Here is an 18,438-nt window from a genome sequence, read left to right as displayed (position 1 = left end):
ACTGATGATTCACCAAGCACTTTGGGGCAACCTTATGACGCTCCTTTTTAAAATGAATCTTTAATTCATTATTTATTAAAACCCACAGACACACACATTTATTAAACCTCAGAGTTGTACACACTCTCTGAAGTGAATACGCTGGTTTTATCTGGTATGTTGTGCTTTCTGCAGAGGAAGCTGTCATAACATTGTACTGCGTGCTATACAGAAGCAGTTTAGCTGTATTTTCAAGGGGGCTGAAGATGAGAGCAGAATCCACTTCTACTCAGTTTCAGTGACAACTTTTCTACAACTTTTCAAAGAGAAGAAAAGTCGTTAATGGTTTTCCTTGCAATGCAAATGCAAAAATGTAATATTAAGTAAATATAAATGCAAACACACAGCCTTTCACTTTAACTGATTAACTGGTTAACTGATGGATTGGAGTCATGTGAATTAACTGTGGATTATTGTGATGTTTTTCTCAGTTGTTTTGACGGCACCCATTCACTGCAGAGTGACCTTGGTGAGCAAATTTTTTTTTACATCTGTTCGGATGAAGAAACATTCTTATCTACATCATGACTGGTCTGGGGATGAGCACATTTTAATTTGTGGGGTGAACTATTCCTTTAAATAATTAATTCAATAAGTTAATTTAAACATTTCATTGTCCCTCCAACATAAAAATGCATTAAGCAAAACTAAAATATGACTCTCGATATCATTAATGACTATTTTAATGGCTTTGCAATGCAAGCATCAAAACAAAATCTGTAAATATATTAATAAGGTATACTATTATGCATGTTATTATAGACCAGGCTTCAAATGCAACACTCAATTACACGCAATATGCAACAGGGTCCCTCTATCCATCAAGGGTCCTTGAAAAGCTTGCTAAAAGGTGAAGACCCTGTATTATAAATTTAGTGTGGTTCAGTTGATAATTGACATGCTTGAATGACCACGACTCTAGACGCCCCCACACATGATACTCAATACAGACACACATTTATCCAGTGCATCTGTCATTAGCTATCAGTTCAAACAAAAGCCAGATGAAAGGAAAAAGCTGATGAGAGTTTGAGAGTCACTATAATGAGGCAGCATCACACATCTGAATCTTTTCTGACAGTGTGCCTATCTGACTCAGGGTGAATTTAGATGTCATTTGCTGACTTTAGTAATTACAAAACATCTGCTGGCCTCTACCGTGCTGATTAAAGTCTCTCTGATGTCATTTTCACCCTCATTTGCATTTTTAACACCAAAGCCAACTGGGAACACAATGACCTCACTTCCTGTCTAATTATGTTCGCCCTTTAAAGTCGTTTAATAAAATACTGACTTTAAGTTGTGTGTGTCTATCTATCTATCTATCTATCTATCTATCTATCTATCTATCTATCTATCTATCTATCTATCTATCTATCTATCTATCTATCTCTTTCTTTCTTTCTTTCTTTCTTTCTTTCTTTCTTTCTTTCTTTTTCTTTCTTCCTTCCTTCCTTCCTTCCTTCCTTCCATCCAAAAATTTGGTTTTAGTAATATCTTTTGAAAAAAAAGAAGAGATTTATTCAGAAGGGATGCATTAAATTCATCAGAAGTGATAGTAAAGACATCACTTTAAAGTTCTATTTCAAATAAAAGCTGTTCTATCTATTAAAGAATCCTGAAAAAAATGTCATGGTTTCCGAAAATATAAAAAATAACACAACTGTTTTAAACATTAACAATAATACATACATATTTCCTAAAAACAAGCATATTAGAATTATTCCAGCAAGGATCCTGTAACACTGAAGACTGGATTAATGGCTGTTAAAAATTTGCTTTGCCATCCCAGGAATAAAGTAATTTAGAAAACATAGAAAACAGATTTTTGTTAAAAAATATAATATTTCCCATTACTACTATTTATTTTTAATCAAATAAATGCAAGGACTTGATGATTAAAAAATATGTTAAAAATCTTTCAGGCCTCAAGGTTTTTTTTTTTTTTTTTTTTTTTTAAATTTTCAAAATTCCTTCAGGAAACAATTTTGTGTTAAAATGAATTTTCTTCATTATGCAATAATGTATTTCTAGAAAGCAACGGAACCTACAGCATTAAAAAGCTATGAAAAAATTATGAATTTAACTTTTAAAGTTATATTATTAAAATACACACAGTGGACAGATGTACTAAATAGCTGCTCATTCATCATAACTGCTGGGACATAGGGATGGATTTAAGGATGTGGCACCACAGAAACATTTATTACTGTTTACTGGGGGTGTACTTGAATTACCAGCAAATATATTAATCATGACTCCCTCCACGGTCAATTTAACACAACTTAATACTTAATTATATTTGTCCTGTCATATTTTATGGTGGGTGAATCTGAACACTGTTTTGTGTGAAGTCACTGAACCCCCCCCAACCCCCCTTGCTTTTTTAGGGCAAGAGAGACAGGAAGGCAGAGAGAGAGACAATAATGAGAGACAGACCCTCAGCTCCTCACCTGCTCAGGGCAGCTCTCTTATCAAACATAGATCCTCATAAACGGAAAGCCCTGAATCTGTGAAGCCCTGATAACACAGACAGAAATCAGATGGATGCCGACGCCGTAAGAAGAGAAGTAAACGGTTTCTAACAAATCAGACTATAGCATTGAGGCCATACAGACAATAATGCATGGCTTCATCTTCCTTTATAAAAAGCGTATGATTGTATTGGCTGTGGAAAAAAAAGGCTGTACAATTTATGGCTTTATTTATTGATGACTTTATCTCTCGTAGTCTGCCTGTGGTCTGTGGTTCAAGTGCCGCAGGGGTTAAACACTCTAAGGGCCTTTGGATCAGACAATATACACACAGACACACACACACAAAATAAAGCCTAACATATACAAACACACACACACACAAACCATCTGAAGGCCCTGGTCTGTTGTTACCGTTGGACATTTTCTGTGCTCAGCACACTTAGTCTTTGATAATCACCTGGCTGACAGCAAAACGCTAAAAGCAAAATGCAGAGGTCAGACAAAGGAGGAACACACATACACTCACTGATGAACACACAAGGGCTAAATTTAAAAGCAAGTTCCTTTCAGAGGATTGTGAAATGTCTTGAAAAATGGATGTTAAAATATGGATTTGTTTTACTTCTTTCATTGTCTAAAAGGACCCCCCCAAAAAAACAAATAATTAAGCAGGAAAGTACAAACTGACTTTATTCAAAGACACCACTTTGTTGTCCCCCAAGAGAGAGTTTACTAATGTTTAAAAATGCAAGTCTGAGCATTTAGATAGCTGGAGAATCTTGCTTATAATGAGACAGAACGGTTTATAAACTGTATGAACCTCAAAGAGATTTCAAAGCCTTATTAGTACTTTTGGAATATTAGTGGGTTTGGAGTTAAAATTTGGTGATATTAACAAGGTGGTTTAAAAAATTTTTTTAGTGCTGATCAATGGAGAATCTTGATACAGGTTTGTTAATGGTAATTTTATTAAGTTTACTTCCAATTATTGAGGCTCTCAAACCACTGGGAAACTAGAGAAGAGACTAAATAAGATGGAGAGAAGCAAGTGCGTGATCAGAGTAAAGAGCAGTGACCTTTATGAGCAATGAGAAGTATTTTTCATTTTATCCAAGTGACTCTCTAGATCTCTCTAGAGCAATCCAGGGTCAACTGCCTTGCTTGGAGGCACTTTGGTGATACAATATTTCATGAATCTGCTCTTATGTGGTCTGAACCTGCAGCCTTTCATTTACGTATAATCTTTAACTACAAAGCCATGGTAATGTATGTGTGTTTTTAACAATCTTTTATATATGCTAGGCACCTACCACACTTCCATTTCCCTCGTCTCTGGTACAGGTAGAAATAACTATATCTTTAGAAACGACTGGTTGAAACTGGTTCTGTGGGCACCCAATTGTTGGGAAGCATATCCTATATGTCTCTCAGGAGAAACTGAAAGAAACAAAGTTTATTCCAAGAAAAGATGAATTGAAGCATGGACATAAAAGTCTGTCTGTGTGGGTGAGTGCAGACTGTTGGACATCATCGCTCAAATAAACCTCTCCAACAGTTTCCACATGGCCGGACTATTTCCAAAATCTCCTACATTTAAAGTACCAGAATAAGCAATAACTCAACAATCTGTCATAATAATATGCAGATAAGGCACAACAAGGTACCTTTCAATACCAATAATGTCATACTTGTTTTTTTAGTTCAAAAATACAATAAAAACAGCAATATTCTAAATTACTACATTTAAAAATATTTAGCTTCTATTTTAATATCCTTTAAAATTTAAAGTATTACTGTGATGTCAAGCTGAATTTTCCTTCAGCCTTTAGATCCTTCAGAAAGCATTCTATGCTGAAACATTATTATCAATTTTAAATAAAGCTGTGCTGCTTAATAGCAGCTTTAGCAGTGATGGTTTTTTTGTCTATATGTATATGTATTCTGCCCTATGAAAATCCACAGCATTCAATCACTAAAATAAGACAGGCAAAAGTCATTAAGAGTTCTGGATTTTGAACATGCCACTAAAGTTGCCTGTGGAGCTGAAATCATTGTTGCAGAACTGTTGATGGAGTCCCTGTATGAGCCGAACTGTGAGTGTGTCCTGCAGCCAGGACTTATTAGAGTAATTGGCTCTCTGTATCTGAATATCTAAAGGGATTCTGTGTGATCCCCGTTGGGCTCCAAAAAAGCACAGGGCTCCTGTTCACCATTAAAAATCAGTTTAGACAGACAACACCACCGTACCCATTGCTAGCTGTGTCTGTGCAATTTCAATCATATATCCTTCAGATTCAAAAACATCATTCAGTCATTCTTGTTACAATGTTCAGGAGACTCCTAAAGCACTATTCAAATGTAACAGCAAAGCTGATCCGGTATTTCCCCAATATTTTGTCAGCTGAGTTTTAGTCGAGCTACAGAAAAACATAACAGTCACCAAAAATAAACTGATTATGGGTTTTAGTAACGTCCTTATGTTATTTCAATTGCGTATAGCCATTTGTCACATTTTTACACATTAATTAACTGGAATCATTCTTCCGCCTCCCTTTCTCTCCTTGGTAAACAAGATTGACTCACACGTGGAAACACTAAAGAATATGGTACATACAGTGGGCAATGACAAAATTTATTCCATGAAAAAAAAGAAATCAATAACAAGGAGCATACAGAGAATGAATAGAATTCAACCGGTCATGTGATCTCAACATAACCATCTAAAATGATATGACTGAAGTCTTAATCTCATTTAGAAGAACACCATTTAATCGAATGGCTAAAAGTGACATTTTGCGCAAAAGTGAAAATCCGTCATGAACTCAAGATATTCTGAGTTCAAAAAGAGTTGAACATTATTTTTTATCATTATTTTTGTTTTCCTTGAACACAAAAAGGATTCTCATACTGCAACTTCATAAAATTATGGTTGAACCATTATGGTCACGTGGACTATTTTAACAATGACTTTACTACCTTTCCAGTCCTTGCATGTGGTAGTTGCATTGCTGTCTGTGAAGGGTGAGAAAGTTTTCAGATTTCATCAAAAATTTCTTGATTTGTTTTTTCATAGACGTTTTTCAAGGTCTCGTGGGTTTGCAATGACATGAGGGTGAGTAATTATTGACAGAATTTTAACTTTTGAATGATCTATTTCTTTAATTTCTTTGTGTAAAGCTTTAAATAATGGCAAAATAACTGTGCACCTTTAAACAGGTTTTAAAAAATTAAATAAACTGTAGAAACAGCAGAAAAAAGGGCATACAATTAAGGCTAAATAAAAAATTATTACCTCTGTATTGCAAGTTACAACCAGTGCTATTGGCCTAACAGATTTTTAATACTGACCGTTATACTCAAGGGGCATTAATCTGCTCTTGACACTTAAAACATGTCCCATCAGGCTTCTCTCTTTGTGGACAACAAACGTCATTTGGATGGTGGCCCCAGTATGACATTTGTCACACTGGCACCGCAGCACTGATTGCATTGGGCATCCCAGAACTGTCCTGATCCAGTCCCAAGACTTCATCTTTATAGCTCTGAAAATTACACCAGAAAACCCTTGAGAGCAAAGTAAATATTTGCAGTAGGTGGTAAATACGTGCTTGCGCAGGCAGTTTGGGGTCACATTCACCAACTAAGGCACACGCACAGTAATATAATATAATATAATATAATATTGGCGGCTAAAATAGGATAATGTACATCCAGCCTGCCGGGCTTTATTCTGCAATAACAACCTGCTGGATGTACATTATTCCACTTATTACATGGCTTTTTGTCACAAAAATAAATGATTAGACACAAAACATTGATCGGAGTTAAAATATATTACTAATTTACTAGCTCTTTAATTAAAAGCAAAGATTCCGCAAAAAAGGAAGTCGAGTCATCTACTATCCACTGCCGAAAAACTTTTCGCACATGTTAAAATTAATGTTAAATTTCTCAATTTTACCTCGTGGTTAAGCATTATAAACTGTAAGATGGTGCCAAACTGATGATCTAGATGATCAAGATGATCTAGTTATTATCTGGGAATAACAAACCATGAAATGTGGCGAATGACCAATTAGAATTGAGTATTCCACAAAGCTATGTAAAATAATATATTATAATATACACTGTAAAAAATTACTCTGATTTTAATGGTAAAAAATTTGAAAACACTACGATAAAAACCTGTAATGTTAAATGTAAATAGTCCTGTAAAATGTACAGGAAAAAAACATGAACTGACATTCCCAGAATTAGTAGTTATGTTTATTAGGGTTGTATGTTACATCTAATGTTGTTCATTTAATGTTTATTGCATATTTCAGTTTAATGAATCTCACCATGATGGTGTTTAGTGCTTGAGTGAACAACATTGAGCACCTTCTATATGTGTGGTAAAAAAAATTGTGTAATATAATATAATACAATAAACATTTTAATCTATATTTTTACTTTAATTTCATTTTCATTGCATTTATATGCACAGTTGCACAATTCTGGTGTCACATCTTATTTAATTCCACTCAAATGTAATTTTTATTCTTGTTCTATGAAACTGAAATCTTTTAAAAGTTACTGCAGTGAGTGTTTCTGAAGGATCCTTGAAGCTGCATGTCTCTTAGGACCGAGATAGCATCAAGTCTCTCTCTACAACACGTCACCTTCAGTTGGCCTCAAAAACAAACCTCAATCCACTCATGCAGGCATGTCAAGCAGCAGCGGAGGGGCTGAGAGATCAATGTCTGAGATGCATCTGTAATCTTCATCTCACCGTGTGGGACAGATATGTCTCAGCAGAGTACAGAGCTGGATAGATTCAATTACAGGAGCAACGCTGAGGAAAAACAGCTGTCTGGCTAGTATGGCCTAAATCTAGTTAAATACCATTAGACGGCACAACTGGAAAGGTCACTGATAGCATCAGAGGACGTCTCCGAACTCTGATGTATTAGACACTGAAAAATACATCACGGGAAGAAAATCTTTCAAGATTTATGTACTTCTCTGCATAAAACCTGAAAAAAGGCATGAATAATGAGATGATTTTTAAATGTTATCATCATATTTAAAATCAAAATCAACGAGGATTAATAAATGGATGATATTACATTCTACTATACTTTGTCAAAATAAATAAAAATAAACAGAGTTTGAATTCCTTTTTTTCTTGCTTAGTTTAAAAGACACTTCATATACAGCAATATTTTTGGCTTGACTGCACTGACACTATCAATTCATAACCAAACCTGGACTGAATTGAACCGAACAATGACACTATTGTCTTTTGTTTAATAGCTGAAACTAATTTCAATCAACACTGAACTGACACAAGCTGAATAATGCCACAATTTTTTTTCAGTAGAGCTGCTTATGAATTGAACTCATTTAATGAAGAATGAACTTTACACAATTATTAAACTGAACTGAACTGACTGGAGTTGAATAATGACTTTACTGTTTCAAATAACAAAATTTAGATTTATATCTCATCTCATATTTAAAGTTTGTATCACTGAACTTTCCTATTCAGTATTGAGAAGGTGATTTGAAACAATCTCTAAGAGCTAAAATAAATAAAAGAGACTTGACTTTCACAGTATCACAAGTATCAAGTATCACAACATAATAATGTACAGTATAAAAAATTTAATTTTCTAAGGATTAACCAAAACTAAATCTCTAACATAACCAACATGGCACAGATGCATCAAGAATCACTAGTTGGAGTGATTTAATATGACGCTTCAACAAGAGCACAGACTCTGGTCTCAGATTGGAGAGGTTGCACGAGGGCATCCCTAACAACACAACTGACAATCCCTTGGTGTATGAGCTACATGTGGGTGGCCTTCAGCCATCATCAGTTTCCATGGCAATGGAGTACCGGTGGGCAAAAATCTAAATCAGATCTCAAGAAAATAGAGATAGCTTGAAGCGAGTAAAAGAAAAGTACAGTTGACGTTGCATGCACATGCCACTGGCACCCAAGACTGCTGGAGGAACTCTGCCACCACAAGTACAACTAAAAGAAGCATGTTACTCACTTTTGACTTCACTCTCCACAGTATTTCAGACAGTTGTACTTGTTTTTTCCGTTGAGACCAAGTTAAAAGGGTTAGTTTAGCCCTAAATGAAAAGTCTGTCATTAATTACTCACCCTCATGTCATAACAAAAGAACGCAAATTAAGATATTAACCATTCTTCTCCCCTCAGTTACGTCTCCTGCAATTTTGGAGATTACTTAAGAACGTATTCGATGTAATCTGTGTTGTTTACATTTGAGGAAAAAGCGTGGATATGCCTTGTGATACTCTCTAAAATGGCAGAAGATGTAACTTGGGAGAGAAGAACAGTAATTCTAACAGTTATTTATATAGTAAATTATGTTATTTTTTGTTTTCTTTGTGCGAAAAAAAAAAAGTATTCTCGTACTGTCACAAAACTAAAGTTGAGTCACTGATGTCACATCCTGTGTAAAATACATTTACCAATGTATTTACTATGTTTCTGGAACTGGGAACATTTCAGTTTTGTTGCTGTCTATATGGAGGGTCAGACAGCTCTCAGATTTCATCAAAAATATATTAATTTGTGTTCCTTAGATGAACAAAGTTCTTACTGGTTTGGAACGACATGAGGGTGAGTAATTAATACTCAGTAATCGCTCAGTTCTACAGTATATGTGGTATACTCTAATTAAGCCTGCATCAATGTAAATATCTCCTGATGCTATAAAACTATATAAAGCCAGTCAACTGGATCAGTTGTATCTTGATATTTCAGACAGTAGAGTCATTGAACAGGCTTTGGGTATTGACAACCTGACAACATTGTGCTGTTATGTAACACAGTTCTGTAGTGTAGTCATGTGACGTGAATCATATAAATATGTATGGCTCAAAGCTGTACATTTATTAATAAGATTTATTAAGAACATACGGTAAATGCAAATGCATTGCTATTTCCAATAAATAAAAATTTATTTCAGCAGTAAAAAAAAAAACAAAAATGGTCAAAACAAGAGGTCATAGCAGCTGAATACAACTTATGCAGCAAAAGAGATTATCAGTGACATTTTACAGAGGTGACTTTGCTTCTACACAGACATCCTCCAAACCTTTAATGATCTGTGAATGTTCTCTACTGCTTCTGAATTCACATCCATATTCTATAGATATTCCTATCTTTTCATTTTCAGCATCTTGTGCAATGCATGGGAACTGTGACTAAACTGCAGGAAATGAATGCAAGTTGAATGCAAGGTGAACCTACAATATTACAATATGATATACTGTGTATGCGCTTTTCACAATATTAAAATTGATATTCAAACACGTATCTCTGTCTCTCTCTGACCTTGCACACTCAAACTGTGACAGGCATGCATCTACGCAAATTTGTTTGCAAGTCATTTCAAGACAGAAATAGAAAAACATATGCAATCACACCTTCCCATCATATATCATTTTGATGATAGCGGCAGTATTTTTCAGGTGCTTGTTATAAGATACTGTACTATAATTTACCTACTGTAATACATATTTTTATTACATCTACTGATCTTCCAAATTTGCTTTGTTAATTATTCTAACAAGTCTTTTAATTGCATGCATTATTCATTATTTTGCTCATTGTCTGCTTGTTTCTACATGTATTAGTAAGACAGCTCAACAGGAGTGCAGAGATTGAGAGATCTCCCAGAGACTACAGACAAAGCACTATGTCGTTAAAAGGCGGTACAGAATATAAACCTCTTAAATAGATTAGTAAAAGTCAAGGTTTGCTGTAAAAGCTGTAAAACTGCTCCATAAGACAAAGCTCAGCCTACAAACTCATGGGTTTATGGTCAGACTTATTCCAGATCTTCATTTTAGTCCCTAGTTGGTCTTTGGCAGACATCCTGTCCATCTTCCATCTAATCAATGTAAATGGATTTTCGAAATTAAAAATCTATGCTGCCCAGATCTGTGTGAGTTGATGTATCTCCCAGGGACTGTGCATTAGCGTGTAATGCCATTACATATAGCTGTGGGGCAGAAACTGACTGACAGAGCCTGCTCAGACCACACTTGATGTTTAAATTGTGCTTTTATTTTTTGTCTTTTTTTAATATACTCTAATTGTATATTATACTTAGTCTGTCTTTTTTATTGTGAGGACAGGACAGACACCAGACCACTCTCCACCTCCTTATTAATTGTCTGCATGGTGGCTAATGAGAATGCCAGATTCGATCCTTATCACTGAGAATTCACCACGTTATGACAAAATACTAATGTCCATTACTACCTTTGGTCCACTGAGGAAGACTGGACATTTGACACTCTATGTGGTCTAATTTTGTGAATCTTATACAAATTTTTGGAACACAAATTTTTGTTCTTAATATGAACGAAGGTCATATGGGTTAAAAACCTATTTTTTTTTTTTTTTTAAGTGAACTATCCCTTTAACAATCAATAAAAAGTGAATATTTAAGCACTTCAAACTAAATATTGGCCTATTTTGCGTCACTAACTCAGCCCGTCTCCAATCAACATGTATTAGCTTCATAAATTAAACGAATCAGCAATTTTGAACAAATCAGTTGATTCAATGACTCACTTTAAAAAAGCATCCTGAATGAACATATCCAATGCATTTTTAAATGTTCAAATGTTCAGCCGTCTATGGTAGTCCTCAAGATATCAGCATAATAACACTCCACAAAATACTGTCCAATCATTATAGATAAAAACTATATTTTGTCAATATTGCACATCCTTACATTCAGTGACTCAAAATCAGTGACTAAAATCTTTCCATACTGCTGACCAAATAATTTTAAATAAAAAATCATAAAAATAATCACTTGTCTCCACATACTGGTGTAACTGTCAAAGAGTCTGAAGAAAGATCTCAATCAGAACACAAAGAAGCGTTGTAATGATTACACTGTTAAACCAATCAAATTAGAAGACCAGAATGAAGTGTTGTATAAAATCATTTTAGCTATACATAACATTTCAGCCCATTTTGCCCCACTAACTCAACCTTTTTCCTAGAAGTTGCTTCATAATGTACCTGAATGAATAAGCAATTTTGAACAAATCTATTGAGTCAGTGATTCAATGGCTTACTTTAAAAAACATCCTGAATGAACATATGCAGTTATTTACGTCATAATTTGAAAACAAGAAATATTTTTGCTACAAATACCCACCAGTCTGCTTCAGAAAACATGTGACAAACTCCCAAAGGCATACAGGTCAGTTTCACAACAGATATATCCGATTTATGGAGCTTCAAAATACCGGCAGACATCCAAGAGCATTACCAAGCTTGGAAGAGCCAGGATAAATTTGTTAAAAACTCTGAATGTCTTTGTCAGAAGAAAGTAATTTACACCTAGGATGGCTTGGGGGTGAATGTAATATGTTGCATTTTTTTTTATTTTTAGGGGAACGTTTTAGACACAATATTTAGTGTTTTTGGACAATAATTCCAAACACAACCACAGCATTATTTTGCGTCTCTGAGCAACATGACAGTGATTTGTTTATGAATGAATCAACCGTTTAAATGACTTGGTTCAGTCAAATCCCTCACTCATTTACAGTAACTTACAGCCAACTACATGCGGTTTTAATTTCACATTCAGAGTATCTTGTATTATTTAAAGGTCTCATATTGTCAGATCAGAAATGTCTTTTTTCATGATATGTGAGGTCTAGGGGCTATGTAACTACCATATAAGTTTCAAAATAATCAATCCACAGTAAACTGCACACAGCCTGCATAAAGTAGCTGTGATTTTTTTGCGAGACTCTATGACTTCTGTAAAATGTGACATCCGATCTACTTCAATAATCACTAGAGCACAGCCTACCATCCATGACATTGCTAAACAACAACATGGAAACTAAAAGATTTTTAACAGACAAAACCAGATCACTCGACCTCTGCGCTCACTCCAAGGATGGATGATCTGACAGGATTGTTACTATGATGTCACTTCTATATCACAAGGTGTATAGTAAAGACAAACTCATCATGTCTCTCCAGTAATGATGAATATGTATACATTTCAGTTTCAGCAAGAAACTATTTTTACAACTATGTTATTATTCCAGCTACAGTTAATCTCAACAATGCATATACAGTTACACGTGATTGACAGTTTGTTTACTTTATTTTATAGATCACATAGTTGCGAGATGCAATAAAATGTTAGATGCGCCCAAAACAACAAAAGGCAATACTTTATTGAACCTTTTCTGGTAAGAAGTGTGCAAACTCAAGCATTTTTGATGATTGTTTCTATCCAGGCCGCTGAACAGTGGCATCGGGTATGCGGTCATATTTCTAATTTGAGGCTGTATCACGTCGATTCTGGCACCCAACATCACAACAGTATAATATTTCAAGCTCCTTATGTAGCCGTTACCGTTGTTTTGCATTTAGCTAGCACTGAGACATAATTGTGATGTTGTTATGTTTGATTTGTCTGGTCATGTGTCACTCATGAATATTAATTAGACAGACCAAAATTAAGCTGTTTATGACAGAAGTTCTGAGAAAGGAGCTCTAAAAACACATTGAGATGTTTTTTATTACTTATACCGCAAATATCTAATCTTATGGACATCAACACCTAAAATAAAACTCCAAAAAGCTGTACAATATGGGACCTTTAAATATTTTAAAATATCAGTATTCAAAAAAAAATGGACAAAAATTTTTTACAAAAAATGGCTTTATAAAGGTAAAAAATTACCATAAAATGTAAAAATCTGTTACTGTAAACTGACCAGTTCACAGAATATGAAGAATATCACAAACTTCAGGAGCCCACGGCAGTGCTTAAAATTCTAGCACAATAACACACTCACCAAAATATTGTCTAATTATCATTATCACTAAAATCAAAAATCCCTAACAGAACACAAATACACAAACAAGAGATGTAATGAATGCAATATTAAGTTAATTAATTTGAAAGCCCTAAATGAACTTTTGTATCAAAATGTTTGAGCACACTTATCAGATAATATTAGTCTGACAGCATAAACATCTTTGCATGCTAGTTTTCTGCCATATAGGCAAGACAAAATATCATATCAGGAAGTTAGTGTCAAGCCTTGAGAGCCAACTTGTTTTCCTGCCAATAAATTCAATAAATGGCCCTGTGGTTCACACGCACAGAGAGTGTGAACCAGCTCTGGAGCAGGGTCAGGATAAAAACCTTGTTTACAGTATAGACACTCGTCTCCCTTGGCAACACAGCAGGCAAGAATTCTGCCAACACAACAAAAAAAAAAAGCAAAGTGAGAAGACACTTAAAGAGCTCATAAATAAAAAAAAAGATGAAAAAAGACTCTTTTAATTGAGTTCGCTCTCACACATACACACAGAACCACACAGGCCCTCTTTCTGAGTAAATGATTCGACTTGCCTCTCAATATTCTAAAATCACTCAAGCAGAAGCGTCTGTGAAATCTAGTTGGACTCTTGTGAATCGATTTCAAACATGATGCTCACTGAAGTGAATAAACATTTTCCATACAGACGTTAGCTGAGGCTTTTGATACAGTGTTTGATCACTATCATGAAACAAAGGAAAACAATTTCGATGACAGAACAATAAATAACTACAGTGAGGAGCAGTAACATGTTCATTTAAATATTTAATTCTCATGTAGTAGGTTTAATTTCCTTTCTGATTGCTCTCCGTGGTTCATCAGGAAGCAAAGCTTAATGAAAGCGTGATGTAATCATGTACATTTAACAGCACTACACTTCTAATGTGACTGTAGCGCCAACAGGTCAAATTCAAAAAGGTTGTTTCAAGAGAGTGGATGAAATGAGGGATGAGGGATGAGGGATGAAGTAAAGTCTGCCATTCTAATTTGATTGTGGTGTGTGATTTAATGCGGAAGAAATAAAGTCAGAGGCTGTTTGTAATTTTGACTGATATTACAAAATAAATATGGAACAGTCCGTGCTCTTATCAAACAAAATGTTTTGACTACATAATGAGGCTGCATAACTGAATGAACAAATGGCCCAAAGAAAATGGCTACAGTTTGACCAACATTAGGGTTGAATCGATAGCAAAACTTTGGCCTCAATACTATACCTGCTTTTGTATTGAAGCTAAATCAAACAAATAAACAGTCTGAGCGGCACTGAAATGAAACTCAGGGCTGTCAATATCGTAATAACATCAGCCTGATTCGATCATGAAATGTCAAGTTAGCACATTAACATATTCAATTAATTTTTTTAGGATAGAAGACAAAATGTCTCGGGTTTTATCTGACAGCATTTTGGTTAGATTTCTGAAAGACCACTTCCCGCTTCTGAAATGCAAACAACAAACTTAATGTGAACCTGATAATTTAACAAGTTCTCTTCGATCTCCATTCGAAAAATATTTCTATAAAAACTGCAGTATATTTTTATTCCTTTTTTTTAAGTAAAGACATTCATAACGTTATTTGTTCTATTTAATAAAATAAATAAGTGTATTAAAATACAAATCAGTTATTACAAATTGTACTAATATTTCACAACATTACTGTTTTGTATTTTTTATCAAATAAATGCAGCCTTGTGAGCAAACGCATACAAAGAATCTAACCGACCCCAAATTATTTTAACATTGTACTGCATGTTAAAAAAAAAACTATATAAGACTATATATGAAGCTATAATACTGTACTTGTTAAGTAACCAACTTGATCAATTCAGACTAACAAAAGGATCATATTCTTACTGAAGCCACATTTTCTCATTGTCAGATTGTTCTTTTTGCCATATCAAAGCGTAGCACAGTAATGTAGCGTAGTACACAGATGCAGTGCAATGCTTATGTGTGTTTCTGCAGCTATAGATTTCTTCCAGCTGTTTAACTCTGACCCACGCAGGCTGTATGCCTGCCACCAGCCTCCAAAACATCTCTGCTGCCACTTGGATGAAGTGCTGGTTTTGATGACTGTTTGGATTCAAAGAGGTTGTGGCCTCCAGCTTGGCAAACTGTCATCCTGTATCTCGTTCCTTTTATGCTTTTAGAATAATCCAACTGTTTTTCACTATCATCTTTTTCTTTTCCCTTTCCTCTTTCTCCAAAAGGCTGCAAGGCACATTTTCGCAATATATTTATGATGTTTCCACTAGTGATATGTAAAACCAAATCATTTTTTGTCATTATTCTGTAACTGAAAATTAAATTAAATTAAAAATGTTCACATAATATACATATAAAATATTATATACTGGCCCCCCAGTTTAATTCCAGTATTGCCGTCAGTTGCTGACATTTTACTTTAAGGTCCAACATGTGCAATATTAGTTTTACAAGTAAATGTGAGAATGTGTTTTCCATGAGATGATCGTACCACAATAACTTGCAGCAACATTGGCAGCAGAGCCTTAGATCTTCCTCTTTCCCCCACAGCAGTAACTAAACCTCCTGACTCGGCATACTTAATCCACTGAGCTGAAGCCACACGATTTACTTCTAAATGGCTGTACATATTAATTGAAAATGTCCAGCTAATAAAGTTGGATATGCATATATGCATGGACAAATTTTGAATAGGATGTTAGCTTAATACTAAGCTGCATTTTACTTAGATGTTTTACTTAGAAAAAATAGAATAAACAGAATAAATAGAATAAACATTTCAAATGGTAGTATGTTACTGTTTTGTCATGCGTCATTTGAATGTTTAAGAAAAAACTTGAACCTTTCCATCACTGTATTTCTTCTAGGGCCCTATAAAATCTGTTTTATATTTTATTTGTCCCCAATTTCCCCATTTTTCCCCCCAAATTCAGTTGTTTTTTATTAATTTCCCCATGTCAATTCACTGAAATTATTAAATCTATACAATTAACAATAATAAAAAATATACAGACGTGGACAAAATTGTTGGTACCCTTTGGTCAATGAAAGAAAAAGTCACAATGGTCACAGAAATAACTGTTATCTGACAAAAGTAATAATAAATAAAAATTCTATAAATGTTAACCAATGAAAGTCAGACATTGTTTTTCAACCATGCTTCAACAGAATTATTTAAAAAAATAAACTCACGAAACAGGCATGGACAAAAATGATGGTACCCCTAGAAAACACTGAAAATAATGTGACCAAAGGGACATGTTAATTCAAGGTGTGTCCACTAATTAGCATCACAGGTGTCTACAACCTTGTAATCAGCCATTGGGCCTATATATATGGCTCCAGGTAATCACTGTGTTGTTTGGTGATATGGTGTGTACCACACTCGACATGGACCAGAGGAAGCAAAGGAAAGAGTTGTCTCAAGAGATCAGAAAGAAAATTATAGACAAGCATGTTAAAGGTAAAGGCTATAAGACCATCTCCAAGCAACTAGATGTTCCTGTGACTACAGTTGCACATATTATTCAGAAGTTTAAGATCCATGGGACTGTAGCCAACCTCCTGGACGTGGCGCAGGAGGAAAATTGATGACAAATCTAAGAGACGGATAATCCGAATGGTAACAAAAGAGCCTAGAAAGACTTCTAAAGAGATTCAAGGTGAACTTCATGCTCAAGAAACATCAGTGTCAGATCGCACCATCCGTCGTTGTTTGAGCCAAAGTGGACTACATGGGAGACGACCAAGGAGAGACACCATTGTTGAAAACGAATCATAAAAAGCAAGACTGGAATATGCCAAACTACATGTTGACAAGCCACAAAGCTTCTGGGAGAATGTCCTGTGGACAGATGAGACAAAAATCGAAGTTTTTGCCAAGGCACATCAGCTGTATGTTCACAGACGAAAAAATGAAGCATATCAAGAAAAGAACACTGTCCCTACTGTGAAACATGGAGGAGGCTCTGTTATGTTCTGGGGCTGCTTTGCTGCGTCTGGCACAGGGTGTCTTGAATCTGTGCAGGGTACAATGAAATCTCAAGACTATCAAGGAATTCTAGAGAGAAATGTACTAGCCAGTGTCAGAAAGCTTGGTCTCAGTCGCAGGTCATGGGTCTTGCAACAGGACAATGACCCAAAACACACCGCTAAAAACACCCAAGAATGGCTAAGAGGAAAAAATTGGACTATTGTAAAGTGGCCTTCTATGAGCCCTGACCTCAATCCTATTGAGCATCTTTGGAAGGAGCTGAAACATGCAGTCTGGAAAAGGCACCTTTCAAACCGGACACAACTGGAGCAGTTTGCTCATGAGGAGTGGGCCAAAATACCTGCTGAGAGGTGCAGAAGTCTCATTGACAGTTACAGGAAGCGTTTGATTGCAGTGATTGCCTCAAAAGGTTGCGCAACAAAATATTAAGTTAGGGGTACCATCATTTTTGTCCAGGTCTGTTTCATGAGTTTATTTTTTTAATAATTCTGTTGAAGCATGGTTGAAAAACAATGTCTGACTTTCATTGGTTAACATTTATAGAATTTTATTTATTATTACTTTTGTCAGATTAAAGTTATTTCTGTGACCATTGTGAGTTTTTCTTTCATTGACCAAAGGGTACCAACAATTTTGTCCACGTCTGTATTAAAAGTATAAATACAATTCAGTTTTTTTTTAAATTCTTTGTCTTACATCTAAAATTTGGGTTCTTTTTAATGATTTAAAAAAATATAATAATGAATAATCAAAACATATCTATAAAATTATTAGTACATTTCTTAAATTATAACACAAGTATTATAATACGAAAGGCTTTTTTGACCCCCGCCAGATTACTACCCCCGAGTATTGGTAGTTTTAATGTTAGGTGTGGGGTTAGGATTAGTAGCAATTTCAACAAGTGAAGCAATAATTTGGTGGGGAGTGGAATATTAGACACAACACCGGCACAAAGTGCTTATGCGTATCTCGTGCGCAGAATGATATGCTTGAAACAACACAGAGTCACAGCAGGCTAGAACTAGAAAAGTTCAAT

General features: G+C 35.0%; 1 protein-coding gene across 7 annotated transcripts in view; it reads right to left on the bottom strand.

Moving 5' to 3' along the window:
* Nucleotides 1–18,438, bottom strand: part of dlgap2a (discs, large (Drosophila) homolog-associated protein 2a) — a 119,150-nt gene that overhangs the window by 44,119 nt on the left and 56,593 nt on the right. The gene's annotated exons all lie outside the window — the stretch shown is intronic.

Source organism: Puntigrus tetrazona, chromosome 17, assembly GCF_018831695.1.
Source record: "Puntigrus tetrazona isolate hp1 chromosome 17, ASM1883169v1, whole genome shotgun sequence".
In the NCBI taxonomy this organism is placed as follows: Eukaryota; Metazoa; Chordata; class Actinopteri; order Cypriniformes; family Cyprinidae; genus Puntigrus; species Puntigrus tetrazona.
Note: the sequence above shows the minus strand (reverse complement) of the source record. Positions and strands in the feature narration are given on the sequence as shown.